Consider the following 18,354-nt stretch of genomic DNA (forward strand, 5'->3'; position numbering starts at 1 on the left):
GGTGTTGACTTAAATTACTCCTTCTTAGCTTGCAGTTTTTTAAAACTGCCTGGTATTTTTGCCTGGCTCTCTTTTCACAGCGAGCCCTGGGGACTCATGACTGAAAAATGAGAACTCTTCAGAAAGAAAAGATTTCTAAAGGTTCTTATCCATTAAAGAGCTCATATTATAAACATACTCAATTTCTGGATCCTTCTCTGTCTTTGGGTAATATCTTCCCAAGACTCTGCATTCATTTCTCCAAGGTATATTATTGCTGAAATATCTGGATACATCTCAGCTATTTTTCACTGTGGAATCATTCATTTGCCCTTGCTGATGAAACTGCCATATTTTCTCTTCAAAGTATGAAGGAAGTGGTGGTGTTATATAATAGAACTTTGAAAAAGATATTGAAATATTTGCAACACTATGATAGAAGGAGTGTGAGGGAGGCAGGACTCAAAGGAATAACAGAAAAGTTTGGGTTTGTGTCTTACCTATTTTATGTATGTGGCTCTGTGACCTGGAAAAACCACTTTCTATTGATATCTTTGAACTTCAGTTCATTGAGGATAAGGCAATAATTCACAGGATTTTTTTGAGATCCCAGGGATATAATCCATATTAAGTAAAGTTTGGTAGTGACTTTTTTTGTTTGTTTAATACTGCATTGCATTCTTTGGGTAATAGTTGTTAGACCAATTGTCAGAACTTATGGGAAAGGAGAGACTTCTTTCAGGGTCTTTCTTAAATGAATTAGCATAGGAGGCCTCACACTTGAGACTGGAAAAGTATGTTAGATAATTGCTTTCAAATGTAGGTTTTATAATTATCTGGGTATGGTGAGGCCAACAGATCAGAAAACGGTTGCCATTGAAAAGATAGTTCGTCATTCACAGTTCCCAAGAGGAGGAAGCACACCGTGCCATGCGGGCCACGTGGGGACGCACTGGGGTCCATCAGCAGGCAGAGGGAGCCAGGGGAAATGACAAGAGCCTTTGTTATGGTTTTCATGGGAAGAAATGAGAAAGGCAGAGCAAGAAGGCTTAAGATTGGCTGGTTTCAATAACTTCAGCAGGCTTTGGGGCATAGGAGCTGTCCTCTGATGCCCAGAACCTGGCCCTGGGTTGATTAGGGCAGGTGAGTGGTAGCCCAGAGCATGAAAGCCCTGTGAGAGTCCATAAAGGAATTAGTTGGGATGTGGGCTCTGGATCGGTTGGTTTGCATATGAAAGGTGTGCTGGCAGGAGAGTTGTTTACTACCCCTGGGAGGGCAGTCTCCCCAGGGTCAGCAAGGCCCCAGATGTCAAAACATCAGAAACACATGGTTAATACAATAACTCTAACACTTACTCGTCATGGGGTTCCTCTTCCAACTCACCTAGTTGTGTAATGCTACAAAGGAAGGCTGTCTTCAACAGGCCCATCTTAATACATCTATACCTTCAGTGGGTCAGGGTAGGATAAGTGCTAACTGGTGTATTAAGAGACAGTGGTTTATTTATTTATGTACTCATTTATCCATTTAAATATTTATTTTTGACTATTATTAATATTTTAATAATTCATATTAGAAAAGAGATCATTATTAATGGTCGAATTATACATAAAATCTTGTCTTTTTTTAAATTCAGACTATCATGGGGGTACAAATATCTTGGTTACGTGAATTACTTTTGTACACTTTGAGTCAACATTATAAGTGTGTCTATCACTCACATAGTGTGCATGATACCCGTTAGGTGTGAATTTACGCATCCCCTCACCCCGCCACCTGCTTACTTTCTGTTGAGTTTTACTACCGTATGAGCACAGGAGTGGTGATCTATTAGTTCTAATTTAGTAGTGAGTACATGTGGTGTTTGTTTTTCCATTCTTATGATACTTAACTTAAAAGGATGGTCTCCAGTTCTATCCAGATTGTTACAAAAGGTATCCACCATTTTTTATGGCTAAGTAGTACTCCATGGTATACATATACCACATTCTTTTCCCCAAGGTATGTTTTTGTCTGCTTTGTTAAAGATCATATGGCAAGATGAGGATGATTTTATATCTGGGTTCTCTGCTCTGATCCATTGCTCTGTGTCTCTGTTCTTGTGCCAGTACCATGCTGTTTTGGTTACAATAATCTTATAGTATAGCTTAAAGTCTGGTAAAGTGATGCCTCCCAATTCATTCTTCTTACTTAAGTTTGCTTTGGCAGTTCAGGATCTTTTCTTGTTCCATACAAAACATAGAATTATTTTTCTCTAGATCTTCAAAAAATGACATTGGTATTTTAATGGTGTTTGCATTGAATCTGTAGATCACTTGGTTAGTATAAACATTTTAACAATGTTGATTCTGCCGATTCAGGAGTGTGATATTTTTTCCATCTGTTTACATTCTCTGAGATTTCCTTCCTCAGTGTTTTGTAGTTCTCCCTGTAGAGGTCTTTCACCTCCTTTTTAAAATATATTCATAGGTATTTTATTTTCTTTGTTGCTATTGTGAAAGGTATTGAGTCTTTGATTTATTCTCAGCTTGACTGTTGTTGGCATACAGGAATGCTACTGCTTTGTGTACATTGATTTTGTAACCTGAGACTTTGCTGAATTTATTTACCAATTCCAGGAGATGCTTGGCAGAATTGTTGGGGCTTTCTAGATATAAGATCATACCATCAGCAAAGAGTGATAGTTTGGTTTCTTCTTTTCCCATTTGGACACCCTTGATTTCCTTCTCTTGTTTGAGTGCTCTGGCTATGACTTCCAGCGCTATGTTGAACACAAGTGGTGATAGTGGGCAACCTTGTCTGGTTCCAGTTGTAAGTGGGAATGCTTTCAAATTTTCCCCATTCAGTATGATGTTGGCTGTGGATTTGTCATATATGGCTTTTATAATATTGAGATATATTCCATCTATGCCTATTTTGTTAAGAGTTCTTATCATAAGAGGGTGCTGAATTGTGTGAAATGCTTTTTCTGCATCTATTGAGAGGATCATATGGCCTTTGTTTTTGCTTCTATTTATGTGGCGAATCACATTTATAGATATGAATATGTTGAATCATTCTTGTATCCCTGGGATGAAGCCTACTTGATCATGGTGGATTATGTTTTTTGTGTGCAGTTGAATCTGGTTTGCTAGGATTTTATTGAGAATTTTTGCATCTATATTCATAGGGATATTTGTCTGTAGTTTTTTATTGTTGTTATTGTTTTTGTGTCCTTTCCTGGCTTTGGTATCAAGGTAATATTGGCTTCATAGGACAAGTTGGCCTTTCCTATTATATGTTATGAAATAATTTCTGCAATATTCATACCAGTTCTTCTTTGTAGGTTTGGTAAAATTTGGCTGTGAAACCATCTGGTCTCGAACTTTTTTTGGTTGGGAGATTTTTTATTGCTGCTTCAATTTTGTTACTTGATATTGGTCTGTTCAAGCGTTGTGTTTCTTCCTGATTGAGCCCAGGGAGGTTGTATGTTTTCAAGAATTTGTCCATTTCCTCAATTTTTCAAGTTTATGTGCATAGAGATTTTTATAGTATTCAGAAATGATATTTTGTGTTTCCATGGTATCAGTTGTAAGATCTCCTTTTTCATTTCTGATTGAGCTTATTAAGGCCCTTTCTTTTCTGTTTCTAGTTAATCTAGTGGGAGGCCTCTCAATTTTTTTATCTTTTCAAAGAACCAACTTTTTGTTTTATTAATCTTCTGTATAATTATTTTATTATCAATTTCATTTAGTTCTGCTCTTACCTTAGTTATTTATTTTCTTCTGTAGGGTTTGAGATTGGTTTGTTCTTTCTTTTCCAATTCCTTGAGATGATTCATTAGATTGTTGATTTGTGATCTTCCTGTCTTTTGGATATAGACATTTATGGCTGTGAATTTTCCTCTTAGGAATGCTTTTGCCAAATCCCACAGATTGTGTCATTTAGTTCAAATAATCTTTTGTCATTTAGTTCTTTTGTCATTTAGTTCAAAGAATCTTTTGATTTCCATCTTAATTTTCTCCCTGACCCAATAATCATTCAGCAGTAGGTTGTTTAATTTCCATGACTTTGTGTAGAGTTGAGTGTTTCTGTTGGAATTGATTTCTAATTTTATTCCACCATGGTCTGGATACGTGGTATAATTTCTATTTTTTTTTTTAATTTTTTGAGACATGTTTTTTAGTCTAAGATATGATCAATCTCAGAAAATGTTCCATGAGCTGAGGAGGAGAATGTATATTCAGTGGTTTGGGGGAAGAATGCTCTGTAAATGTCTGTTGGGCCCATTTGTCCTAGAGTTCTGTTTAAGTCCATCATTTCTTTGCCTATTTTCTGCATGGAGATCTGTCCCATTCTGTCAGTGGTGTGCTGAAGTCCCCAGCTATTATGATGCTGCTGTTTATAATTTTGTTTAAATCAAGTAGTATTTGCTTTATGAATCTCAGCACACCTGTGTTAGGTACATAAATATTTAGGATTGTTATGTCCTCTGGTTGAAATGTTTCCTTCACCATTATATAGTGACCATCTTTGTCTTTCTTTACTTTTGCTGATTTGAAGTCTATGTTATCTGATATGAGAATGGCTATATCAGCTTTCTTTTTGTTTCCATTTACGTGGAATATTGTTTTCCATCCCTTCACCTTGAGTCTGAATGAGTCCTTGTGGGTGAGATATGTTTCCTAGAGACAGCAGACACTTGATTTGTATGTTTTTATCTACTCAGCCAGCCTATATTTCTTCAATGGGGAGTTCAGCCATTCACATTTATCGAAAGAATTGATAAGTGGGTGGATATCTGTTCATCCTGTTGAGTAGAATTTTATTGCTTTACTTTACCACTTGAGCATTATGGTTTATAGGTTCTGAGCTTTAGCTTTTGGGTGACTTTACACCAGTGGGTGACTACTGTGCTGATCCATGTATAATGCAGTTCTGAGTACTTCCTGCAGGGCCGGTCTTGTCTTGACAAATTCCTTCAGTGTCTGGTTGTTTAAGAAAGTCTTTATTCTCATATAAGAAACTTAGTTTTGCAGGATACAGAATTCTAGGCTGGCCATTATTCTGTTTGAGAAGATTGAGAATGGGGCCCCAGTTCCTTCTGGCTTGTAAGGTCTCAGTTGAGAAGTCTGCAGTTAGTCTGATGGATTTTCCTTTGTAAGTTACTTTGTTGCTTTCACCTTATGGCTTGCAGGAGTTGGCTCTTTCGTGTTTACTTTGGCCAGTCTGATGATGATGTGTCGTGGTGATTGCCTCTTTCTGATGAATCTCCCAGGGGTCCTTTGAGCTTCTTGTTCAAGATTTCTAGCAAAGCCAGGGAAATTTTCCTCAATTAGTCCCTCACATAGGTTTTCCAACCCTTGTGTATTTTCTTCTTCACCCTCAGGGATGCCTATGTTTCTTATGTTAAGCCTCTTTACATAATCCTATAGTTCTTGTAGGTTTTATTTGTTCCTCTTATTTCTCAGTTTTTTCTCTTTGACTGACTTGTTTAACTCATAGGTGTTATCTTCAAGCTCTGAGATTCTTTCTTCTGCCTGATCTAGCCTCTTGTTAAGGCTTTTCATTGTGTTTTGTATTTTTTTGAATGAATTTTTCATTTCTAGAAGTTCTGTTTGATTTTTTTTCAATAATTTGATTTCTTTAGTAACTTTTTTATTCATTTCCTGCTTGTTTTGTGGTTTCTTTGTGTTGGGTTTCTTTTTATTTTTTTTATTTTTTTCTTGTATGCCATTGAGCTTCCTTATAATCCATATTTGAAATTCTTCATCTGTCATTTCAATCTTTTCATTTTGGTTGGTATCCATTGGTAAGGAGTAGTTGTTTTCTTGTGGCACTGTCCTTTCACCTGATTTTTCATGTTTCCAGAGTTCTTTCAATGATTCCTTCACATCTTGCCTCTCAGTTGAGACTTGAGGGTGCTAGGTTTGGCTTATGAGCCTATCTCTGAGTCCCTGAAGATCAATCCCTGAGTGTGCCAGGGAGAGGAGTGATGATCCTGAGCTGCCTATAAGGTGTTCTAGCATGTTTGGTGTACCTCTCGAGTTACCTCTGACCTACTGTTTTCACCTCTTCCCAAAAGTGTGTAGTGAGTTAAGTCCCGCAGCTTAATCTCAGTTTTGATGGGTGGTACTTCTGAGTGTGAATCAGCTGCTCCTTGTTTGCTTGAGTTGGGAGGTGCTATGCTATGCTCCCTGACATTCATTGATGTTTGCACAGATGAGCCAACTGCTGAGATGGTCTTTTGTGCCAGTGGTCAGCTCTGGTCTCCCAGGTGGTGCATATAAATGCCCCAAGCTTTAGGAGGAACCCTGTAGCTCCCAGGGGTTTGCTTGATCTCTACTCCCCCTGAGGTGGGGGGAGGAGCAAGATAAATAGTGGCCAGACTGAGCGACCCTGAAAGGCTTTGCAAACCCTTGGTGGGGCTCAGAAGTTGTTTTTCCAGCCACTATGGGGAGCCTCTGGTAGGTGGGTCAGGACAAGGTATCCAAACTGAAGTCTGCTCATGGGGTAGGGGCCTAAATTCTTGTATGCTAAGGCCCCAGGCTAGGGTCTTTCAACCCTTATCTAGTAGCCTAATTTTTCTGTGAGGAGGTTTGGATGCTCCCCTAAATGGCCACTCCTTGGACCATCTCACACCCTGTAAGAGTGAGTCAGTAAATGCCCTGAAGGGTGTGAAAATTGACCTCCCTGTCAGTAGGTGGTACCTGCCAGAAGGAACAAGCTGCAATGTTGTTTTTGTGTCCTGTGACCAGCTCTAGTCCCTCAGGAGAAGCACTCAAATGCCCCAAGTGGTGGGTGGGGCCCTGGAAATTCAGGTGAGTCTTTATTCTCTGCCACAGCAGAGGAAGGTGGGGAAGTGCAGCTGGGTAGGGCTGGGTTGGGTGAGCTTGCCCTCAGGCTCTACAAAAGCTGGCAAAGGAACTTTTTTGGCAGGGGTAAAAGGTCTGCTCCAAGCTTCCAGCAAAGCCACCAGGGAGGGGCTGAAGTGGCCCCACCCAATCAGAGCGTCTGCATGTGGATACAGAGCCATCTGAGATCTGGCAGTATACAGTGGCTTTCACTCCTCTCCTCCTTCCTCTGCTCCATAGTCTTCCCACTGCATCTGCCAGCAGGCAGAAGCCCAAGTCAGCTGAGCTCTCCCATCTCTGTGCTGTGGGCTGGGAGGTTCCCCGCCCAGGATCCCAGCCTGAGCTGACAGTGTGGCCATCCCATGGGGGAGTGGATGCCCTGGGAGCATACTGCATCTAGAATTCACACTGCACTTTCCCCCCAGATCTGCCCATGCTGGCTCTCTCACCTCCTGAGACTAAGAATATCAATCCCTGACCATGCCAGGGAGAAGCACACTGGTCCTGAGTCAGCCATGGGGTGTCTAAGCAGGACTGATGTCCTTCCATCTTGGGGTATGTCCCATTCTGATGAAGCTGCTAGGCAAGCAGCATTAGAGAGGGCCAGTGAGCAGGGAGCTCACAGACTGAGCACCCCTCTGTGCACTGCAGGACTCCAACAGGAAAGGCCTGGACCCCACTCTCTGTGGAAGCCTCAGTGTGATGGCTCAATTATCTTTCTCAGCAGCCATGTGTCAGGGAGAGGAAGGAGAGGAAAAGAGTCTGTATGGAGGAATGCTTGCACTCTGGTCATCTCTGACCTTCTCTCCGGGAGGCAGTCCACCCAGAATGTCCAGGCTCTGGAGTCATGCAGATCACCTGGGACCCATAGGACCCCTCTGGGCTGAGGTTGGGAAATATCTGTGTGGGAATGAGCAGGATGAAATCTGAGGAGTTGAATCACCTTGGGGAATACAAAGGTGCACAGTGGGTAGAGAAGCAATATGGTACCTGCCATCCCAGCTCAGGTCTGTGGTGCAGGAAGTGCCCCAGGGCTGGGAGCCTGGTGCCCTGTCCACAGGAAGCTCCCAGCTCACTGGTAGCAGCAGCCTCTTGGCTTGTGTGGGCAGAAAGTCTCTCCAGCAGCTCAGGAACCTGCCAACTGTCAGAGATACAGGGGAAGGAGAAACAAACTGCTCCACCTACCCTTCTCGTTGGACTCCAAGCCTGTCAGGGGTTGATCTTTGCTGATACCTTGTTCCTTCTTGTTCTGCTCCACAGTTTCTTCCCATGGAGTCTCCTGAAGATCTTGGCACTCTTTTTTCAGACCCACATCCAATCTGTTTGTTTGTTTGTTCATTTTTTTGTCTTTCATCTAAAACTTCTTCTTACTGAGATGCTGTGGCAGCTGTTGTCTCTGGTCGGCCATCTTGCCCCTTCCCATTTAAATATTTATTAACCAACTATGAGGGTGTCAGGCAAAATTACCTCCTAAGACAACAAAGTTGGCCTTGGGTAACGAACTGTAGAACAGAGAAATTTCAGTTGTAGTTACAGCAGGCAACATGGAAGCCACCAGAATAGTTCTGGGCAGTGGGCAGGGAGCAGCAGAACAGGCAGGCTAGAAAAGGAGGAGAGGTGGCTGTGGAGGGGCTGGGGCAGGAGGCTGGCAGGGGCGGAGAAGGCCCAGAGTTGGGGGAGGAGGAGCCACACAGGAAATAGTCTACACCAACATGGACAGATTCTATTTCACAATTGAATTTGGAGCTAGCCCTATTTATTTAACTTTTCTGAAAATATTTGCTTTTCTAAACAGAGAAAATACAACAGGAAGTAAGGTGGATCTGACCCATAGCTCCTATTTGCAGAGATGTTACATAGAGAGACCTAGGGAATAGAAAAAGGAGGAAGTGAAACACCAACATCTTTTGAATTTTGAATCTTTGGAAAAAAGGTACTCTAGAAATCAAAGAAACAAATGAATTTTAAAACCATACCTCTGTAAGTTTGAAGGCAATTCACCCTCCTTTAAATCATGTCTAAAATATGTCACTCTTATCTACAAATGCAATTCACCGCATAAATAAAAGCAAGAACAAAGACCATATGATTCTCTCAGTAGACTCAGAAAAAGCATTTGACAAAATCCAGCATGCTTTCATGATAAAAACTCTTAACAAAATAGGCATAGATGGGACATACCTTAAAATTATTGACCATATACAATAAACACACAACCAATATCATACTGAATGAGGAGAAATTGAAAGCATTCCCACTTAGAACTAGAACCAGACCATGCTGCTGATTATCTCCACTTCTATTCCACATAGTGCTGGAAGTCCTTGCCAGAGCAATCAGACAAGAGAGTGGAATTGTGGGTGCCCTAGTGGGGGCAGAAGAGGTCAAACTCTTCACTCTTTGCTGATGATATGATATTATATCTAGAAAATCCCAAGGACTCAACCAACAGACTCCTGGAACTGATAAATGAATTCAGTAAAGTCTCAGGATATAAAATTTATGCACACAAATCAGTGGCATTCATATATGCCAATAACAGTGTAGCAGAAAATCAAATCAAATCAACACCTTTCAAAATAGCATCAAAGAAAATTAAATATTTAGGAATATATTTAACAAAGGACGTGAGAGACATATATAGGGAGAACTATGTAACACTGAGAGAAGAAATTGTAGAAGATGTAAACAGATGGAAAACCCTACCATGCTCATGGATTAGCAGAATCAACATGGTTAAAATGTCCATACTACCTAAAGCGATCTCCAGAATTAATGCAATCCCTACCAAAGTACCATCATCATTCTTTACAGATCTAGAAAAAATAATTCTACACTTTGTATGGAACCAGAGAAGACCTTATTTGGCCAAAGCAATCTTAAGCAAAAAGAACAAACCGGGAGGCATCAGTCTACCAGACTTCAAGCTTTACTACAAGCCTATAGTAACCAAAACAGCATGGTACCGGCACAAGAATAGAGATATAGACCTTCTGGAACAGGACTGAGAACCCAGATATAAAACCATCCTCATATTGTCATCTAATCTTCAACAAAGCAGATAAAAAAAATACATTGGGGAAAAGAGTCTCTATTCAATAAATGGTGCAGGGAAAACTGGATATTCACACGCAAAAGATTGAAACTGGATACCTACCACTCACCTCTCACAAAAATCAGCTCATGATGGATAACAGACTTAAACCTAAGGCATGAAACTTTAAGAATTCTAGAAGAAAATGTTGGGAATACTCTTTACAGACATCAGCCTAGGCAAAGAATTTATGAAGAAGACCCTCAAAGCAATCACAGCAGCAACAAAAATAAATAAATGGGACCTGATCAAATTAAAAAACTTCTGCACAGCCAAGGAAACTATTACTAGAGCAAATAGACAACCTGTAGAATAGGAGAAAATATTTGCTTTCTACACATCCAATAAAGGGCTGATAACAAAAATCTATATAGAACTTAAGAAAATTAACAAGAAAAAAATCAAACAACCCCATCAATAAATGGGCAAAGGATATAAACAGAAGCTTTTCAAAAGAAGACAGAATAATGGTCAGCAAATTTATAAAAACATGCTCAACATCTCTAATCATTAGGGAAATGCAAATCAAAACCACAATGAGATATCACCTAACTCCAGTGAGAATGGTCTTTATCAAAAAGTCCCGAAACAGCAAATGCTGGCATGGATATGGAGAGATTGGAACACTCTTACACTGCTAGTGGGACTGCAAATTAGTACAACCCCTGTGGAAAATAATTTGGAGATACCTCAAAGAGCTAAAAATAGAAATACCATTTGATCCAGCAATCCCATTACTAGGCATCTACCCAAAGGAAAAAAAGACATTCTATAATAAAGACATCTGCACTCGAATGTTTATGGCCGTGTAATTCACAATTGCAAAGATGTGGAAACAATCCAAGCACCCATCAATATGTGAGTGGATTAGTAAAATGTGGTATATGTATACCATGGAATACTACTCAACTACAAAACACAATGGTGAACTAGCACCTCTTATATTATCCTGGATAGAGCTTGAGCCCATCCTTCAATGCAAGGTATCACAGGAATGGACAAACAAGCACCACATGTACTTGCCATCAAACTGGTACTAACTGATCAACACTAAAGTGCTCACATGGTAGTAATATTCACTGGGTGCCGGTCAGGTGAGGTTGTGGGAGAGGGTAAACTCACAACTAATGGAGGTGGAGTGTACTGTATGGGGGAAGGGCACGCTTGTAGCCCTGGCTTGGGTGAGGCAAAGGCATTACATGTAACCAAAATGTTTGTGTCCCCATAATATTCTGAAATTAAAAAAAAATATGTCACTCTTTTTCCATTCTAGAACCAGAGGTCACTGCTTTTTGTGGGCTTGACCATGAAATATCTGAGTCATACTACGAGTGGAAGAGTACAGGTGACTGAAGGGTTAGGGCATTAAGCCACTTCCACAGGTTACGAAAAGTTATATGAAATCTAGACTTTTATGTTTAATTATCCAAACAATTGCACTAAGTCTTATTAGCAGGATTCAATTTCTACATTACACCCACTGGTCTTAAAATGGTAATGTGGTGTTAGCCTACACTTAAAAAAGAAAAAATAGAACATATTTGACGTAATTCAAGTTGTGGTGAAGAAATAATTTTAAAATTAAGAAATATGTTGTATCATAGGTCATGTTTCCCAACAAGAAGACTCTAAGACTAGATTCCCTTGTAGCAAGTTTATTGGGGAGTGCTCTTGGGACCTGTGGGGGAAACCAAGGGAGTAGAATTGTGCAGAAGGATAAGTTGGGCTGTGATGCAGTCACAACAAAGGCTTAGATTATCTCATGGGGATATTTGGTGCTTAGATGTCCTTGAGGAGTGTCCCAAACTGGAGAATGAGAGCCAGGCCTTTACACCCCAATGGCGATCATGTGACACAGGCTGCACATAGGAAAGGTGCATGCTCGTGAGCAAGATGGCTCATTGTAGCAAAAGGAAATCTCTGGGCTGGAGGCCGGTGGGTGGTATTCAGCTCAGAGCTGTTAGCTATTCACGTATTCAGCAATGGAGGTAAAAGTGTTTCTGTTCTAAAGAGGTTGAGGGTGATCTGCTCATTACAGTAGCCACTATTCACAGCTGGGACAGTGTCTTCTTTTATACTACCACAATCATTGCACCAATGCTATGCGAAAGAATGAGGAAAGGATGGGTTTACTTTATCAAATAAAATACGTGGCACCCTCATTGAGTTTGTGATGGGGGAGAACACAGGTCTGTGTTGTCTTCACAAAAAGGATTAGAGCAGATTGCCAGGGGCAGCACAAGAGTATTGGTTCTCACAGTCATTCGCTCATTCATTCCCTCATTAGCATTTACTGAGTGCCCACCAGGAGATAAAGAGGTTATCAGGAAATAGATCAGACTCCACGGAGCATAATGTTGACTTTATCCCTTCCCCCTCCAGCTATTTGATTCCCTAGCATAGGATAGACTGGGAATCTGCGGAGTGGTCTGAATTTCTAATGTACTTAGTAGATAGTCAAATATTTTAATGATGATAATGATGATGTATACTCAATAAAAAAAAAGTGAAGACTTGAACAGTAACTTCTGAGTGAGCAAAAAATCAATGTTAGATTTAACTCTAAATTCTGACCTTAATGCTTATTTATACCAACTAAATATCATGGAGCCTATTTGACTTGTTAAATATCACTTCCCTTCATGTCCAAAGTCTATAGTGCCTTAACTTTCTGTCTTCACCTCCTGCTCCCCACTCTCCTTGGCACGTCTTCCTTCTTGCTAATAATTACCCACCCTGTGTTTTATCCTTTACTACTTTCCTACTAACCCATGGCCTCTATATCTACTTCTTCCATCATCTCCACCTCTTCCTACTTTGTTGCTCCAGGTCACTACATGGGGCAAAGAACCAGGCAGGCTGAGAGATGTTGTCAGGGCTGAGCACAAAGGGGAATGAATGACCAGGGAACGAAGTATCTGGAGGGAAGCAGATGTACACTGAAGAGTATATTGAAAGTTCTGACCCTGTCCTACAATCTCTATTTTTTCCACCATGACCACCAGTCACCAAGGGCACTCCTTTGTGACCCGCGTAACCTTTACTCCACCACACTTTGGCAAACATGTCACAGAATGAAAATGGGAAAGAATTACTACTTGTGATCTAACTGCTGCAGCCTCTCTTGGATTGACTCATTCTATTCACTCTACATGCTCTTGTCCCATAACACCACTAATGACATACTAGGGCTGGAAAAGGAAAGTGGCTAAGTCAGCCAACAAGTGGAAATGTGAGGTGTTCTTGGGAGGGCAGGGTGGTTTGTGGCAAGGTATTCACATGATTGTGAAACACAAGAACGGTAGTGGCCAATAACGTGATGTTGATTGGTAAGGTGAGCGCAAAAGGGTGAGAGAATCATTGCTCTGCGGAGACTAGCTGGTGTTTGGAAAAGACTAGTAGCCAGTAAGTTAAGCCTGGCTATAATTATGCAAGCCAGACCAAGCGTTAAAATGGCAATTTCCTAAAGGCTATAGTTTGAGAACTGTCATCAGCTTATGACCTTATAATTCTTCCACCCTCTCATTTTCCAATTTGCTAAATTACAGAATATTCCAATTCCTCAAGGTTTCCTCAAGAAGAATTCACCATTTCCCAGTCTGTGTGATTCTAATTACAACTTAGTATCTTAGCATAGCCATTTCTGAAAAGCTCAAATCACAAAACACAATTTCTACTTAGCTCTAAAAAGGTCTGGTTTTAAAAACAATGTCTTCAAATTCCGAGCAGAAATAGAAGTTTTAGGAATAAACTTAAAAGCACTTTGTCACCAGATAATGAATGAATGAATGAGGAAAGCTGTGATAACCATCAAGCAGGATCTTAAAAGGAACAGATTTGGAAGAGGCTATGTATTAGTTACAGTTAGTTCTTAGTCACCAAAAACAGAATAGACTCAAATCATAGCAAAGGCGGTTTTGTTCGGGGAGCCAATATTAAATTCCCATGCTCCTCTACAAAGTCTTAGGTTTTTATAAAAGATACACCCCTTAAATAAACAGAATCTCAAAAATATTTCAAGATAAAAGGTTTTTCTTTTTTTCTAAAGAGAGATTGAGCCTCTAGATCAGAACAAAGTGGTCACAGTTGTGTGAAAGGTAGAAATTTCAAGGGAATGGAGAAATCTCTTAAGGATAAAGTCACTTGAATGATTGCCATAAAATTTTGTTTATTTAATACATTAACTGCCATGTGACTTGTATTTAACTCATCCCAGTTTTGAGCCCAGGGCCTTGTGAAGCATATGTGACTCACATTTTTCTTTACCTTATTCACCATACTTATGGGCACAGAAAACAAAAAATAACAAATTTTTCATTACATTAGAAAGGATCATTTTGTTTTCGAAGTTTTTATTCTATTTTCATAATAAAACACCATGGCCCGAACAAGGAAAAATTTTTTCCCTAGTGTGGCAATCAATGTGTTAAAATGTGTAATCTTTTATAATCTGTCATAAGAAAATGATTGTGTAAGAAGAGACAGGGAAGCAGTAGCATGCATCACGAAGAGGCCGGTGAAAGGATCGGTCTTTCTAGTCTGAGCATGGAGAAGCAAATTTTAAAACAATGAGATCCAGAAAAGAAGTGACTGTAATGGTTCCAAATGCTGTACATCTCCAAAATTAGCCCAACATGTTGAAGCAAATTAACTGGAGGCATTTTTTTATAAAGAGTGAGCATAAGAGCACACATGTACCTTTTAGTATTCATTTACTGTACAACTTCTCTAACTCATTTTAATGGAGGGGACTGGCGGGAGTGCATGGCCTGCTGTTAGAAACACAGTGAGAGAGGATATTGGGGTTCTAATTCTGACTTCCCCGTGACACTCAATATGTCATCTTGAAACATCCCTGTGTCTCATTTTCCCCACATGTGAAACAGAATTCAAATTAAATTTCTATCTCCTCACAAGGATCTGGTAGGGATAAAACAAGATGAGGAATGGGTAACATTTGAAGTGTAAAAATACACATTGATTTTGGCCTGGGCTCAGAAACTCCTAGAAACAAGCACTCCACGATCACACACCCACCTGCATCTAGATGCTAAAGCGTTACTGACGGCAGCCTAAAATCAGGCTACGGAGGAGAGGAATTGGACAATCTTCAAATACAGACTCTCCCAATTAATAAGGAGTTGATCCAGTGGATCTATGTTCAGCTGTGTGCCAACTGAAGTGTTGCCACATTTATTTCCCCAATCCATAGAAGCCAAAGCTAAATCTCCCCATTTGTAGGTACCACCTGGTAATTTAGCCATATATCACTTTAGTGTAAGGATGCGAATGGGGAGGAGAGGACATTTAACTTCTCTGAGACTCAGTTTTCTCCACACAAAATAAGGTAATGGAGAAAATGACCATGAGGTTCTTTTTAACTGTAATATCTTGAGTGTTGAAAAATAAAAAGGAAAGAAGGGCAGAACCGATGGACTGACTAGTTCATGTCCTGGGCCCTGGGCCAGACATTCTGCCTCTATTGTTTCCTCATAATGAAAATAGCTTCGGTTCAGTTAAGGCCAACACAGCCTTCATCTACCACTGATTTATAAATCAGTCACTAGACTCAACTCAAAAGCAGCTGACTCTATTTCTGTCTGACTTTCTGTGCCAACATTCAACCCCCAGTTTGTTTGGTTTTAATAAATTTATTCTGTTGTTGCGGACATTGTGTAAAATGGAAAAAAACAAGTCTAGACTGGTTTTAGTTCAGGAAGTTAGGGCAGGGTCTCTTTATTAAAAATAAACATCCTCCTTCTTGCTTCCTTTTCACTCTTTTCTCACAAATCTGCTCCCAAAAGCCCTTGGAATCCAGGGCTCCAACATGCAACTATTGCCCCAGATTCATGTACTACATGTGACCCTTTCATGAACAATAAAGCCAAGAACACAAGACGTTCGTAAAGGTGCTGACAGTAAGACAAGTTGCATGTGACAAAAAATTAATTACCTGAACAGTGGTAGGAGCTTTTATTTTCCTGTTATAAAACTTGGCACATTAGTCCCAGTGAATAAGACACATTTTTTTATCTGAATCTTGCATTCCCTGTTTTTTGGCACTCACTGCCCTTCTAATTTTAATTGAAGATGATGGCTTTTTTTTCACTTCCTGTCCCAACAGGGTATTCAGTGCTGTGACTAAATCCAGGGTCAAGTTTGTTTTCAGCCCTTATTTTTTCACCTTTTAGGGCTTTTCTTTCCTTTGGGGTCTGCCTTTTTCTTTTCTGCTCAGGGGATTTTGTGAAGTGCTATTAAAATGTAGAGGTTTTTGATTAGGGAAGTACACAAGTGACCTGCAAAAAGAAATGCATTAATAAATATTTCTTGTTCCTCAGCAGACACTTGCAAGTGTGGTGGAGGGGCCATCACTTGGTGTCAAGGCACACAGGCTCCTGGGTAAAGAGCCTTACGGCCGTGTGTACCTTTCGAGTCTCCCCATTTCTCTGTGCTTTGGTGTCTACGACGTAAAATGGAAATAACAGAACTAACCTCATAGGCTTATTGTGAAGATTAAATGAAATAGCACCAGTTAAGCAGCTGGAACATCACTTGGTGTAGAGCAAGCATCAGTTATTACGCTACCCCGAAGTGCTCAGGGGTCACACACTTCACAAGTTTTCTTTGTTTTCCCTTGTTTTCTGGTCTGTGCTAAGGTACTAGCTGTTCTTTCTACCGAGAATGTTCTCCCCACCTTCCCTAGTTGGGAGCCCCTCATCAGCCATCAAGGCTTCCTTCAGATGGATCTGTCTGGAACCTCCCTCAGGCCTCTGGGCTTCCCTAACATCTGGTAATGCACCTAACTAATCCAGCATTGATCACATCTCATTACCACTATTCATTCACATGTTTATCTAATCTTTTTAAAAAGTATGCAGCACCCATTGGGAATGTAATACTTACTTTACATATCTCTAGGATACATCCAAGCACTAGTTCTCAATTGTTTCTTTTCACCACCCTGTCCACGCTGATCTGAAAACATGTGGGCACTCGACGGTGGCCAGTCAGAAAGCACAAAGCGGCCTGGAGCACAGAGAAGGTCTTTGGGCTGGAGCTGGAGGACAGCAAGTCGGCCTGAAGCCTCAGGACCAGATCTGAGTCGTTCAAGAGACTCTACAGAGTTTGTCTTTTCTGTTTTGAAAACTCGCTTAGTTGCCTCCAAGAATAAATTTGTTGTATCCTATTAGTTTTCTCCTCTAAGAAATTATGTGTGTGTATATTTGTGTGCGTGTGTTTTCTCCTAGGAAGACCTCTCTGGGCAAATTAACTTCTTGGAATTTAGCTATTTACCTAAAGAGCCTTTGGGAAATTATAAGCATAGGTTAGGCCAGGCATTTACTGATGGAAAAGTACATCGAGGAGGTGAGAGGAGGGCTTGAGGTATGATATGAGAAAATAAAAATTTTTAATAAATGATTGTTTATGAATAAGAGAAAGGACCAAGAGTAATAAAGGCAAAAGAGAAGACAGATGAAAACAGAAGAGAAGAAAGAAACTAGAGCTTTTTTTTCCGTTGTGAAATGAGGATGCACAAAAAAGTGGGCTTTCTCTCTCTCTCTCTCCCTACCCCCACTTCCCTCCCTCTTATTGGCTCCTGTGTAGTCTAGCTTTGGTGAAGGTCACAGAAGTTCTAGGAGATGAAGGACATAAACTGTGTAATCAATTCAGATTAATCAAATCAACAAATATTTGAAGGTAGCCTAGAGCAGCGGAGTGAGCTGAAATCTGAGTTCTGATTGCAACCCCAGCACTTACTGGTTGTATCTCTGAGTAGATTAACCTTCCTAGGCCCCAAAATGGGATAACATCCACACCTGAAAAGGTTTCTATGAAAATGAGAAATAATATAGGTGAAGGATCTAGGCACTTAATAAATAATGGATATTATTATTATTATTATTATTGGCCTGACAAAGTATATAAAGCAATGTAAACAAAACATGATTCTTAACCTCAAGTGGGTTCATAAGCAGTAAACATGTGATACATTAAATTGAAAATGTGACTAAAACAGGTAATTATTTTCTGAAAATCAATTAGTAATTTTTCCAAAAGCAAAAGAAGAGAAAAATTGTCTAAACTTTCTGGGGAAAGGGAGCAAAATGCCTAAGACACATAAAAGGCTGCAGAATTTGCCTCCTCAAACACACACACTACAGTGACTTGGCATTTTTATTAGAAAATAGATTTTTACCCAAACATTAATCGTTCTCAGGCCAATTAAATACCGTATCAGTGGCCACGTGTCTACTGAAAACAGTGGCTTCAGGTAAGCAAAGAGAAAGGAAAGCAGTCCACAGAATGGAGAGTGGTGCGAAGCAAAGGGACCCAGGAGTCTGAAATGATGCTGAGCTTTTCAACACCCCACCCCACCTGCTCAGCCCCAGTAGAAGAAATTCCTGACACCTTTCTTTATTCAGAGCTATCTCCTGACCTTTTTCCATT

The sequence above is a fragment of the Lemur catta genome, chromosome 6 (genome assembly GCF_020740605.2).
Source record: "Lemur catta isolate mLemCat1 chromosome 6, mLemCat1.pri, whole genome shotgun sequence".
In the NCBI taxonomy this organism is placed as follows: domain Eukaryota; kingdom Metazoa; phylum Chordata; class Mammalia; order Primates; family Lemuridae; genus Lemur; species Lemur catta.